This window comes from Cervus canadensis, chromosome 2 (assembly GCF_019320065.1).
Source record: "Cervus canadensis isolate Bull #8, Minnesota chromosome 2, ASM1932006v1, whole genome shotgun sequence".
NCBI lineage: Eukaryota > Metazoa > Chordata > Mammalia > Artiodactyla > Cervidae > Cervus > Cervus canadensis.
The window spans coordinates 3,093,264-3,107,274 of NC_057387.1; positions in this window are offsets into that span (position 1 = coordinate 3,093,264).

Below are 14,011 nucleotides of genomic sequence, written 5' to 3' on the forward strand. Positions count from 1 at the left end.
TGATGGAGCAAACTGTTATGCCTTAAGTATAAGGAATATTTTACTGCAGAGGGCACACATAGTGATGTTTCCAGTCCCAGGTACTATAAGGGGGAAGATAGAATTATGCAGTCTGGTTTGCACTATTTGTTCTCTGGGGTAGGTACTTATCACATTAGGCCTACCTCATATTGCATTTGATCCTGATTGGGTGAGATAGCGGTCCTGTCCTCTCTAAGTGGAAGGGGACTGTGGTACTTTCTTATGGATCCTATGTAATTGTCCTGTTACTTATTGGGTGACTTTAAACATGTCAGTCGGCATCTCTAGGCTCTGGTTTCCTCAGCTCTGAAATGAGAGGAGTGGGGGTGGAGGGAATTAGACTAGATGATAATAACCTCTTGTCTAGTCCTAATCTTTTGTGACTTTCCTGGGTGCTGGGCAAGTTCTAATCATAGAAAAGCTTGTGAGCCCTTTCAGTCATAGGTGTTAGCTCCATCCTCTGTGACTCTGGGTAAAATGTGATATAAAATTCTTGGGAGGGACCATGAGCACATATCTAGCTGCATCCCTAGGATATGCAAGGCCCCAGAGTACCCAAGACCTAGCCTGAGAGGCAGCAAAGGAGTTCCCTGAGAGCAAGGAAAATTTATATCAGATAAAGTATTGCTATGTAAAGGGAACTCTAAAATAACTGTCTTAAACCGTGGTTCTCCAATGTTCCTGGACCAGTAACATCAGCATCATTTGGGTGTCTTTTAGAAATGCAAATTCTTAGGACTCAACTTTACCTGAAGAATCAGAAACTGGGGCCAACAATCTATGGTCTAACAAGGTCTTGGGGGTGATTCTGATGCCTGCTGAATTTTCATAACCCCTAACCCGTAACACACAAAGATGATTCTATCATGGAAAAAGGAGTCTGGAGGAATTCCACCCTGGGCTAATAGAATGTCACCAGAAACACAAACTGATCATTCACCTGCTTTACCAGACTTGGCTCAGAATCACTTTGGCTTTTCTCAAAAAATAAATACTACTCTCAAAAAAACCCAATGGCCATTATGGACATTTAATATAATTCGGTTCATCTATTGAAAAGAATTCCCACTGTGAATTCTGAAAGTATTTTGAGCAATGACACCATTGTTGGACTAAAGGCTTGCTAAGTTAAGATGTCACTCACAAAGATATAGTCTTTAGTGTGTTTATTTAAAATTTAACCTCATTAATTCACAGTCATATGTCTTAACAATACAATGACATGATAAGGCTGTATCTTACGGTCCTTCAGTATTCCCCCCATGACAGATTGCTGATGACCAAGTAAGCTTTCAATAAACAATGATTGAATTAAACTGATGACTTCATAAGAGACTGAGCCAATACACAATTTGGGAAAGATGAGATCGAGAATCATACTCTTATTTGGATAACTAGAGCAGAGTAGACAGCAATTCAAGATACTTAGACTCTCAAGCATTTGGTTCTCGGTAGATTTTTAAAAATAATAGCTTGAATTGTGTTGATTTGAGCAGTGCACTGGGAGTTTTTTCAATTTACTTTTAATTGGAGGGAAATTGTTACAGTGTTGTGTTGGCTTCTGTTGCCCCACAACTGAATCAGCCATGTGCTGTGCTTAGTCGCTCAGTCGTCTCTGACTTTTGCAATCCCACCAGGCTCCTCTGTCCGTGGATTCTCCAGGCAAGAATGCTGCAGTGGGTTGCTCTGTCCTCCTGCAGATCTTCCCAACCCAGGGATTGAACCCAGGTCTCCTGCATTGCAGGTGGGTTCTTCACTGTCATTTCCCCTCCCTTTAGAGCCTCCCTCCCCTCTCCCCATCCCACCTCCCTAGGTCATCAGAGAGCGCCAGGCTAGGCTCCCTCTGTTATACAGCAACTTCTCATCAGCTGTTTATTTCACACAGGATAGTGTATATATATCACTGCTACTCTCTGCATTTGTCTCCTCCTCTCACTGCATCTACAAGTCCATTCTCTACATCCGCCTCTCCGTTCTTTCCCTGCAAATAGGTTCATCAGTACCATTTTCTAGATTCCATCTATATTCATTAATATACAATATTGTTTTTCTCTTTCTGACTTGTTTCACTCTGTGTAACAAGCTCTGGGTTCATGCACCTCTCTAGAACTGACTCGGGTTTGCTTGTTTTTGTGGCTGAGTAGTATTCCATTGTGTACATATACCACACCTTTTGTGTCTGTTCATTCGTCAGTGGACATTTAGGCTGCATCCATGTCCTAGCTATTGTAAATAGTACTGTGATGAACATCGGGGTACATGTGCCTTTTAGAGTTGTGGCTTCCTCAGGGTATATGCCCGTAGTGGGATTGCTGGGTCATATGGTAGATTTATTCCTAGTTTTCAAAGGAGTCTCCATACTGTTCTCCATAATGGCCGTATCAGTTTACATTCCCACCAACAGTGTAGGAGGGTTCCATTTTCTCCACATCCTCTCCAGCATTGATTGTAGATTTTTCAATGATGGCCATTCTATCTGGTGTGAGATGATACCTCACTGTAGTTTTGATTTGCATTCCTCTAATAATTAGTGACATTGAGCATCTTTTCATGTGTTTATTTGGCATCTGTATGTCTTTTTTGAGAAATATCTGTTTAGATCTTCTGTCCATTTTTTTGATTGGGTTGTTTGTTTTTCTGATATTGAGCTGTGTAAGCTGCTTATATATTTTGGAGATAGTTCTTTGTCAGTCATTTCATTTGCAATTATTTTTTCCCATTCTGAGGGTTGCCTTTTAATCTTGTTTATTGTTTCCTTTGCTGTGCAAAAGCTTTTAAGTTTAATTAGGTCCCACTTGTTTATTTTTGTTTTTATTTCCATCACTCTAGAAGCTGGGTCAAAGAGGATCTTGCTGTGATTTATATCAAAGACTTGTATTGCCTATGTTTTCCGCCAAGAGCTTTATAGTTTCTGGCCTTACATTTAAGTCTTTAATCCATTTTGAGTTTATTTTTGTGTGTGGTATTGGCAAGTGTTCTAGTTTCATTCTTTTACAAGCAGCTGTCCGGTTTTCCCAGCACCACTGATTGAAGAGATTGTCTTTTCTCCATTGTATATTCTTGACTCCTTTGTCAAAAATAAGGTACCCATGTGCTTAGTTGCTCAGTCATGTCTGACTCTTTGGGACCCCATGAACTGTAGGCCACCAGGCTCCTCTGTCCATGGGGATTCTCCAGGCAAGAATACTGGAGTGGGTTGCCATACCCTCCTCCAGGGAATCTTCTCAACCCAGGTCTTCTGCATTGCAGGTGGATTCTTTACCATCTGAGCCACCAGGGAAGCCCAAGGTATCCACAGGTGAGTTTGTCTTTGGACTTTCTATCTTGTTCCGTTTGTCTATGTTTGTTTTTGAGCCAGTACCATACTGTCTTGATGATTGTAGCTTTGTAGTATAGTCTGAAGTCAGGAAGGTAGATTCCTCCAGCTCCTTTTTTGTTTCTCAGGATTGCTCTGGCTGTTTGGGGTCTTTAGTGTTTAAATACAAATTGTGAAACTTTTTGTTCTAGTGAGCTTTTTGTTCTGTGAAAAATGCCATTGGTAGTTTGATAGAGATTGCATTGAATCTGTAGCTTTGGGTAGTATAGTCATTTTCACCATATTGGTTCTTCCAATCCAAAAGTATGGTATATCTCTTCATCTGTTTGTGTCATCTTTGATTTCTTCCATCAGTGTGAGGCCCAAATTTTAATCCTAGCCCTGCCTCTAGAAGAAGACAAGTCAAGTAACTCATTTTGTATCTTGTTTTCCTTGCCTTATGGGCAAGGAGGTTTTACAAATACAAAAATTGGACAAGGGGAGCTCAGTCATGAATTTGTTTCTGCTCCTGAATATGTATGCAGGACTTTCCCTTAGGAGAGATGGGCATGTCAAGTACCTATCCTCAACCTCAAAGTTCATCAGATTAAACTGTTTTCCATCAGTCTGTGTGACTCTGTGGGTGGGAGAATTGTGGGGTGAGTCTGAGGACAGAGAAGGACACAGTTTTCATTTCTAACCTAACTGAGAAGTCTTGGTGGTTTAGAAAATTGAAATTCCTTTCTTTCATTTTCACATATAGTTGTGGTTTCCACAAGAAAATATCAATGTTTCTGACCAATTCTTAATTCACAAAAACTGGAGAAAATCATGCCTATTTGCTTAGCCCCTCTACCTGTGGAGCAGACTAGAGGAAGCTTGTTGGTGCAAGCAGATAGCAAAGTCATTTCTAGATCAGACCTCCTGACTGCTGACAAGCAGATCAAACCAATAACCTTTAGCGAGTTCCTCCAGACAACTACAAGACTGGTGTAGCTGACACTGCAGATGGTCTACCCAGCATTCATTCCCTCTTTTTCTCAAAGGACAGAAATTTTTCACTGAGGGCAGCAATGTGCCCAGTTAAATACATTTTTAAGCTTCCCTTGCACCTATGTATACAGCCTTGTGACCATGCCCTAGTCATTGAAGTCCAAATGTAACCTTTGCATGTATCTCCAAGAAGGCTATTTAAAGGTAGCCGATTCAGCTGGGCCATGTGCCCATTTTTCATTTCTTGCCTTTACCCTCCTGCTGCCTGGAGTTTGCACGTGGAATCTGATGCTTCAGTGGTCATCCTGGACCCTAAGTGTGGAAGCCACCCACTGCGGATGATGGAGCAGGAAGCTGGAAGGAATCTTAGCTCTTGTTGATTTCATATCAGTCCTAGCCCGCCCCCTCACAGGCCTCTTAAGTGGGAGAATAACTTTTTGTGTGCGTTTAAGTCTCAGTTGTTTGTAGCTTTCCATTATGTGCTGCATATCTAATCCCAGTTGATAAGGTGTTCCCTTTTGTCAAGAAACTTCATGTCTCCTGATGCAGTGTAGTCTGGCTTGGTCCGGTACATACATGTCCCTACCACAGAGTTTATCACTCTTGGGGCACAGTCACAGAGGATTGGAGCTGATGCCTGGGACTATAAAAGGGCTCAGTGGGTATTTTCATGATGAATGAGACATCGTTAGCACTCATGAGATGTTAATGATGACCTGATTAAATTTCTCCTATCCCACCTGGCCCTCTACATGTTGGGTCCCAGTTTAGTTTCTGGTACATGTGAAATGGAGAATTCAGAACAATTCCAGAGGTTATTCTGGGGCCTGGAATGAAAGCTTGGACCACAGAATCAACAACTCTGCCTTAAGCATTGAGGTAAGACTACATGGGTGATAATCTCTCAGAAGTGATTCTGTCCTTGTCTGGATTTCAACTGCAGAATGTAGCCCTAGGAACTCAGTTCAGACTTGGCTCTTAGGGTCTGAGTGTTCCTTTGCACATACATAGGAAGTTTTAATTAGTTGCACTATGCTCAGTTAAGTTGACCATGGGTCCCAGCTTATAATTCCAACTAAGCACATGGTGGTTTTTTCCCTTTAATTTACATGCACTAAAATTCACATTTTTGAAGTATAAGGTTCTATAGATTGTAACAGATGTGTAGAGTCTTGTAACAAGCACCACAAATAGGATACAAAACAATTCCAACATTTCTGTGAATTCCTGAGTTACATATAATTTTTGTAAAACAGCTTTTAAATATCTTTTATTGAGATATATCACTTACCATACATTTAAAGTGTGCAATATAATGTTTTTTCACAGATTTGTGCAACTATCACTAGTCAATTTTAGAACATTTTCATAACCACAAAGAGACCTCCCTTTACCCTTTAGTATCATCCACCTATCCTTCATCCTATCTGTGCGAACCTATAGACTCTAGCCTGCTAGTCTCCTCTGTCCGTGGGATTATCCAAGGCAAGAATACTGGAATGGGTTGCTATGCCCTCCTCCAGGGGATCTTCCCCATCCAGGGAACAAACCTGTGGTGTCTCCTGCATCTTCTGCCTTGCAGGTCAATTCTTTATCACTGAGCCACCGGGGAAGCCCTTTCCCAGCCCTAAGCACCAATTAATCTACATTCTGTCTTTATAGGTTTGCCTGTTCTGGAAATTTCATATAAATGGAATTATATGACATGTGGTCTTTTGTGACTGGCTTTTGCCTCTTAGCATACTGTTTTTAAGTCTTGGCCACTCTGTGGTATATATCACTACTTCAGTCCTCTTTATGGCCAAATAGTATTCCATTATATGGAAATACCACATTTTGTATATCCGTTCACTAGTTAGTGGACATTTGTATTGTTTCCACCTTTTGGTTATTGTGTATAGTGCTGCACTTGTGTGAGTTTTTATTTGAAAATAAATACTTTTATCCTCACTGCTTTTGAGTAAGTAGAACAGGAATTATTGTGTCATTCAGTACTTTTATATTTACTATTTTGAGGAATCACAATATTGTTCTCCATAGTTGCTGAGCCATTTTTCATTCTCATCAGTAATATATGAGAGTACTCATTTGTCAACATCCTCACCAACACTTCTTAATTTCTATTTTTTGCTTATAGCCTTCCTAGTGGAAGTAAAGTTACATGATAGGTTTTTTTGTTTTTTTTTTTGCTGTAGTTACTGCAGCCATGAAATTAAAAGAAGATGCTTGCTCCTTGGGAGGAAAGCTATGACAAACCTAGACAGCATATTAAAAAGCAGAGATATCACTTTGCTGACAAAGGCCCATATTGTCAAAGCTATGGTTTTTCCAGTAGTCATGTATGAATGTGAGAGCTGGACCATAAAGAATACTGAAGAATTGATGCTTTCAAATTGAGGTGCTGGAGAAAAGTCTTGAGAGTCCCTTAGACTGCAAGGAGATCAAGCCAGTCAATCCTAAAGGAAATCAGCCCTGACTATCCATTGGAAGGTCTGTTGCTGAAGCTGAAACTCCAATATTTTGGCTACCTGCTGCAAAGAGCCAACTCATTGGAAAAGACCTTGATGCTGGGGAAGATTGAAGTCAAAAGGAGAAGCAGGTGGCAGAGGAGGAGATGGTCAGATACTATCACTGACTCAATGGACATAAATTTCAGCAAACTCCAGGAAGCAGTGGAGGACAGAGGAGTCTTGCATGCTATAGTCTATGAGGTCACAAAGAATCGGCCACAACTTAGCAACTGCACGACAACAATAAGTATTCTCATAGTCTAAGTGAAAATGTGGAGACTTTTGTCCTATTTTTTGCCTTCAGTTGATTGAACTTAGTGAAACCCATATTTTAAAATAAGGGTTATAAAGGGCAGTGGGCAGAGAAAACAAATCAAAGTTCAGTTAGTCAGTCAGTTCAGTTGTTCAGTCGTGTCCGACTCTTTGCGACCCCATGAATCACAGCACACCAGGCCTCCCTGTCCATCACCAACTCCCGGAGTTTACTCAAACTCATGTCCATTGAGTTGGAGATGCCATCCAGCCATCTCATCCTCTGTCATCCCCTTCTCCTCCTGCCCCCAATCCCTCTCAGCATCAGGGTCTTTTCAAATGAGTTAACTCTTTGCATGAGGTGGCCAAAGTACTGGAGATTCAGCTTCAGGATCAGTCCTTCCAATGAACACCCAGGACTGATTTCCTTTAGGATGGACTGGTTGGATCTCCTTGCAGTCCAAGGGACTCTCAAGAGTCTTCTCCAACACCACAGTTCAAAAGCATCAAATTTTCAGCACTCAGCTTTCTTCACAGTCCAACTCTCACATCCATACATGACCACTGGAAAAACCATAGCCTTGACTAGACGGACCTTAGTTGGCAAAGTAATGTCTCTGCTTTTTAATATGCTGTCTAGGTGGGTCATAACTTTCCTTCCAAGGAATAAGCGTCTTTTAATTTCATGGTTGCAATCACCACCTGCAGTGATTTTGGAGCCCCCAAAAATAAAGTCTGACACTGTTTCCAGTGTTTCCTCATCCATTTGCCATGAGGTGATGGGACCAGATGCCATGATCTTAGTTTTCTGAATATTAAGCTTTAAGCCAACTTTTTCACTCTCCTCTTTCACTTTCATCAAGAGGCTTTTTAGTTTCTCTTCACTTTCTGCCATTAAGGTGGTGTCATCTGCCTATCTGAGGTTATTGATATTTCTCCCGACAATCTTGATTCCAGCTTGTGCTTCTTCTAGCCCAGAGTTTCTCATGATGTACTCTGCATAAAAGTTAAATAAGCAGGGTAACAGTATACAACCTTGACCTACTCCTTTTCCTATTTGGAACCAGTCTGTTGTTCCATGTTCAGTTCTAACTGTTGCTTCTTGACCTGCATATAGGTTTCTCAAGAAGTGGGTCAGGTGGTCTATATTCCCACCTCTTTCAGTATTTTCCATGGTTTATTATGATCCACACAGTCAAAGGCTTTGGCATAGTCAATAAAGCAGCAATAGATGTTTTTCTGGAACTCTTGCTTTTTCAATGATCCAGCAGATGTTGGTAATTTGACCTCTGGTTCCTCTGCCTTTTCTAAAACCATCTTGAACATCTGGAAGTTCACGGTTCACATATTGCTGAAGCCTGGCTTGGAGAATTTTGAGCATTACTTTACTAGTGTGTGAGATGAGTGTAATTGTGTGGTAGTTTGAGCATTCTTTGGGATTGCCATTCTTTGGGATTGGAATGAAAGCTGCCCTTTTCCAGTCCTGTGGCCACTGCTGAGTTTTCCTAATTTGCTGGCATATTGAGTGCAGCACTTTCACAGCATCATCTTTTAGGATTTGAAATAGTTCAACTGTAATTCCATCACCTCCACTAGCTTTGTTCATAGTGATGCTTCCTAAGGCCCACCTGACTTCACATTCCAGGATGTCTGACTCTAGGTGAGTGATCACACCATTGTGATTATCTGGGTCATGAAGATCTTTTTGTACAGTTTTTCTGTGTATTCTTGCCACGTCTTCTTAGTATCTTCTGCTTCTGTTAGGTCCATACCATTTCTGTACTTTATTGAGCCCATCTTTGCATGAAATGTTCCCTTGGTATCTCTAATTTTCTTGAAGAGATCTCTAGTCTTTCCCATTCTATTGTTTTCCTCTATTTCTTTGCATTGATTGCTGAGGAAGGCTATCTTATCTCTCCTTGCTATTCTTTGGAACTCTGCATTCAAATGGGAATATCTTTCCTTTTCTCCTTTGCTTTTTGCTTCTCTTCTTTTCACAGCTATTTGTAAGGCCTCCTCAGACAACCATATTTTACCTTTTTGCATTTCTTTTCCATGGGGATGGTCTTGATTTCTGTCTCCTGTACAGTGTCATGAACCTCCATCTATAGTTCATCAGGCACTGTCTATCAGATCTAGTCCCTTAAATCTATTTTTCACTTCCACCGTATAGTCATAAGGAATTTGATTTAGATCATATCTGAATGGTCTAGTGGTTTTCCCTACTTTCTTCAATTTGAGTCTGAATTTGGCAATAAGGAGTTCATGATCTGAGCCACAGTCCGTTCCTGGTCTTGTTTTTGCTGACTGTATAGAGCTTCTCCAACTTCGACTGCAAAGAATATAAACAGTCTGATGTCAGTGTTGACCATCTGGTGATGTCCATGTGTAGAGTCTTCTCTTCTGTTGTTGGAAGACGGTGTTTGCTATGACCAGTGTGTTCTCTTGGCAAAACTCTATTAGCCTTTGCCCTGCTTCATTCCATACTCCAAGGCTAAATTTGCCTGTTACTCCAGGTATTTCTTGACTTCCTACTTTTGCATTCCAGTCCCCTATAATGAAAAGGACATCTTTTTTGGGTGTTAATTCTAAAAGGTCTTGTAGGTCTTCATAGAACCTTTCAACTTCAGCTTCTTCAGCGTTACTGGTTGGGGCATAGGCTTGGATCACCATGATATTGAATGGTTTGCCTTGGAAACGAACAGAGATCATTGTGTCATTTTTGAGATTGCATCCAAGTACTGCATTTTGGAGTCTTTTGTTGACCATGATGGCTACTCCATTTCTTCTGAGGGATTCCTGCCCACAGTAGTAGATATAATGGTCATCTGAGTTAAATTCACCCATTCCACTCTATTTTAGTTTGCTGATTCCTAGAATGTCGACATTCACACTTCCAATTTGCCTTGATTCATGGACCTAACATTCCAGGTTCCTAATCAATATTGCTCTTTACAGCATTGGACTTTGTTCCTATCACCAGTCCCATCCACAACTGGGTATTGTTTTTGCTTCAGCTCCATCCCTTCATTCTTTCTGGAGTTATTTCTCCACTGATCTCCAGTAGCATATTGGGCACCTACTGACCTGGGGAGTTCCTTTTTCAGTATCCTATCATTTTGCATTTTCATACTGCTTATGGGGTTCTCAAGGCAAGAATACTGAAGTGGTTTGCCATTCCCTTCTCCAGTGGACCACATTCTGTCAGACCTCTCCACCATGACCCATCCATCTTGGGTGGCCCCACACGGCGTGGCTTAGTTTCACTGAGTTAGACAAGACTGTGGTCCATGTGATCAGATTGGCTAGTTTTCTGTAGTTATGGTTTCAGTGCATCTGCCCTCTGATGCCCTCTGGCAACACCTACTGTCTTACTTGGGTTTCTCTTACCTTGGTTGTGGGGTATCTCTTCACGGCTGCTCCAGCAAATCGCAGCCGCTGCTTCTTACCTTGGACAACGGGTATCTCCTCACAGCCACCCCTCCTGACCTTGAACATGGAGTAGCTCCTCTCGGCCAAAAAGTATTGTTTAATAACAAAATGGAGCTTCCCTGGTGGCTCAGTTGTAAAGAATTCACCTGCCACTGCTGGAGTTGCAAGTTTGATCCTTGGATTGGGAAGATCCCCTGGAGAGGGAAATGGCAACCTACTCCAGTATTCTTGCCTGGGAAGTCCCATGGACAGAGGAGCCTAGTGGGCTATAGTCCATGGGGTCACAAAAAATTGAACATGATTTGGTGACTAAACAGCAACAATAAACACAGTAGGAGGAAGAGCAAAATGGTATGATGAAAATTATGGGTCCAGTGAACACTTAAGTCAATATATATTACTTGCTTCTATTGTGTGCCAGGCTCTGTGCTAGGCAGTGAGGACTTAAAACTATTTAAAGAGAAATAGAGCCTGTTTATTACATGGAGGGGGTGCACAGAGGAGGGGTCCTGCAAACAGTCAAGGAATCAGGAATGCTTCCTGGAGTTATAAGAATGAAAAATGAAGAAATTCTCATCAGGTAATATGGGACACTAGATGTGTTTGGAGAAAAATACCATGCTCGAATATTTGGGAATTATCTTCTGGATGGCCTAGTTTTCTGAGGCCTTTAGGCTATAGTCTTGATTAGAGTCTGATTTCTTTTATTTCCCAATTTGCAGTTGGTGGGTGTAATTCTTTCTTGAGGAAAATAAATCATAGCTAAGACTTTTGTAAATATTGCTAGCTTTTGATTATTTGCACTAATTAAAGGGGAACATATAATTCAGGATGGCAACAATCTAAGCTGAGTTTATATTGACTTTGTAATGTTTTTTCTCTTGATTTCCAGATGTTTCTGTGTCTGATGTTCTCAGAAAGTTCACATTCAACTGAATCAGGAAGCCCTAGGAAATGCAGTCTGTAAACTTGCAGGATGAGGCATTGTCCTAAGCAGCCCACTTTTCCCTTGAAAGTGCTCTGGTTCACACCTTTCCTGTGGTGAGACAGAATTATTTGGGTTTTAGGTTTTCTGTCCTCTGATTTTTGCTAAACAAGATAAATAATTCTGAAACTTTGGATTTATTTTAGAGGTGGCAAAGATACTCAGAGATCACCTATGTCGCCCTTTCACTCTTGGTACCATGAAATTTTTTGCTGAATTCGTGGAAGGAAAATAAACTCTTCTGATAAGATCAATTCTTCTGATGAAACTCTGTGACTTTTAAAATCAGCACAAATAATTGTTAGTTCATGCTGCAGATAGCCTAGATATCATCATAACATCTATACAAACATAGACCAGATTTTAGATGACTTATTTCTTTTTTTGTATGTATCTATTTTTTTCAGATTAGTTTCCCTTATAGGTTATTATAAAATATTAAGTATAGTTCCCTGTGCTATACAGCAGGTCCTTGTTGGTTATCTATTTTATATATGTTGTTATTTTTTAGTTACTAAGTCACGTCTGACTCTGCAACCTCATGGACTGTAGCCTGCCCGGCTCCTTTGTCCATGGATTTCCCAGGCAAGAATACTGGAGTGGGTTGCAATTTCCTTTTCCAGGGGATCTTCCTGGCTCAGGGATCAAACCCATATTCCTGCCTTGGCAGGTGAATTCTTTACCACTGAGCCACCAAGGAAGGCATTTTATTTAGAGTAGTGTGCATATATTATTCCTCCTCCCTAGATGAGGGCCCACAATGGAGATAAGACTCTAATCTCAAATAAATAATGCTATCAGTTGATCAAAGTAAGAAACAGATTCACGTAAGTACAATAAAACACAAAATTCATTTGGGCCCCTCATGGGAGAATTAGCAACAAGTCTTTATCAAATTTTTTAGAAGTTTTGGAAAATAAAGATTTTTGAGTATCTGGCTTGAATGAATGATAAAAAGTAATTTGTAATTCCCCTTTATGAAAAGACTAAAGATCTCTTCAAGAAAACTGGAGATATCAAAGGAACATTTCATGCATGAATGGGAACAGTAAAGGACAGAAATGGTAAAGACCTAATAGAAGCAAAAGAGACCAGGAAGAGATGGAAAGAATACCCAGAAGAACTGTAACAGAAAGATCTTAATGATCCGGATAACCACGATAGTGTGGCCACTCACCCAGAGCCAGACATTCTGGAGTGTGAGGTCAAGTGGGCCTTAGGAAGCACTGCTGCCAATAAAGCTAGTGGAGATGATGGAATTCCAGCAAAGCTGTTTAAAATCCTAAAAGATGATGCTATTAAAATGATGCACTTAATATGTCAGTAAATTTGGAAAACCCAGCAGTGGCCACAGGACTAGGAAAGGTCAATATTCATCCCAATTCCCAAGAAGGGTAGTACTAGAGAATGTTCAAACTACTGGACAATTGTACTCATCTCCCATGCTAGTAAGGTTATACTCAAAATCCTTCAAGTGAGGCTTCAGCAGTATGTGAACTGAGACCTTCCTGATTGTCAATCTGGGTTTAGAAAAGGCAGGGGAACCAAAGATCAAATTGCAAGCATTTGCTGGATCATAGAGAAAGCAAGGGAATTCCAGAAAAACATCTATTTCTGTTTCACTGACTACGCTAAAGCCTTTGACTGTGTGGATCATAACAAACTGTAGAAAACTCTTAAAGAGATGGGAATATCAGACTGCCTTACCTGTTTCCTGAGAAACCTGTATGTAGGTCAAGAAGCAACAGTTAGGACCTTATATGGAACAACTGACTGGTTCAAAATTGAGAAAGGAGTAGGACAAGGCTATTTATTGTCATTCTATTTAACTTGTATCAGGGCATATCATGTGAAATGCTGGGCTGGATGAGTTACAAGTTGGAATCAAGATTGCTGGGAGAAATATCAACAACCTCAGATATGCAGATGATATCACTCTAATGGCAGAAAGCAGAGGAACTAAAGAGCCTGTTGATGAGGGTGAAAGAGGAGAGTGAAAAAGCTGACTTAAAACTCAATATTAAAAACTAAGATTATGGCATCCAGTCCCATTACTTCAAGGTAAATGGAAGGGGGAAATGTGGAAGCCGTGGCAGATTTCCTCTTCTTGGGCTCTAAAATCACTGCGGATGGTGACTGCAGCCATGAAATTAGAAAATGATTGCTTCTTGGCAGGAAAGCTATGACAAACCTAGACTACTAACAAAGGTCTGGCTATGGTCTTTTCAGTAGTTATGTATGGATGTGAAAGCTGGACCATAAAGAAGGCAGAGTACTGAAGAATTGATGCTTTTGAACTGAGATGCTGGAGAAGACCCCTGAGAGTCCCTTGGACAGCAAGGAGATCAAACTGGTCAATCCTAAAGGGAAGGAAATCAACCCTGAATATTCATTGGAAGGACTGATGCTGAAGATACAATACTTTGGCCACCTGATGTGAGGAACCGGAGCCAACTCATTGGAAAATACCCTGATGCTAGCAAAGATCGAAGGCCAAAGGAGAAGAGAGTGACAGAGGACGAG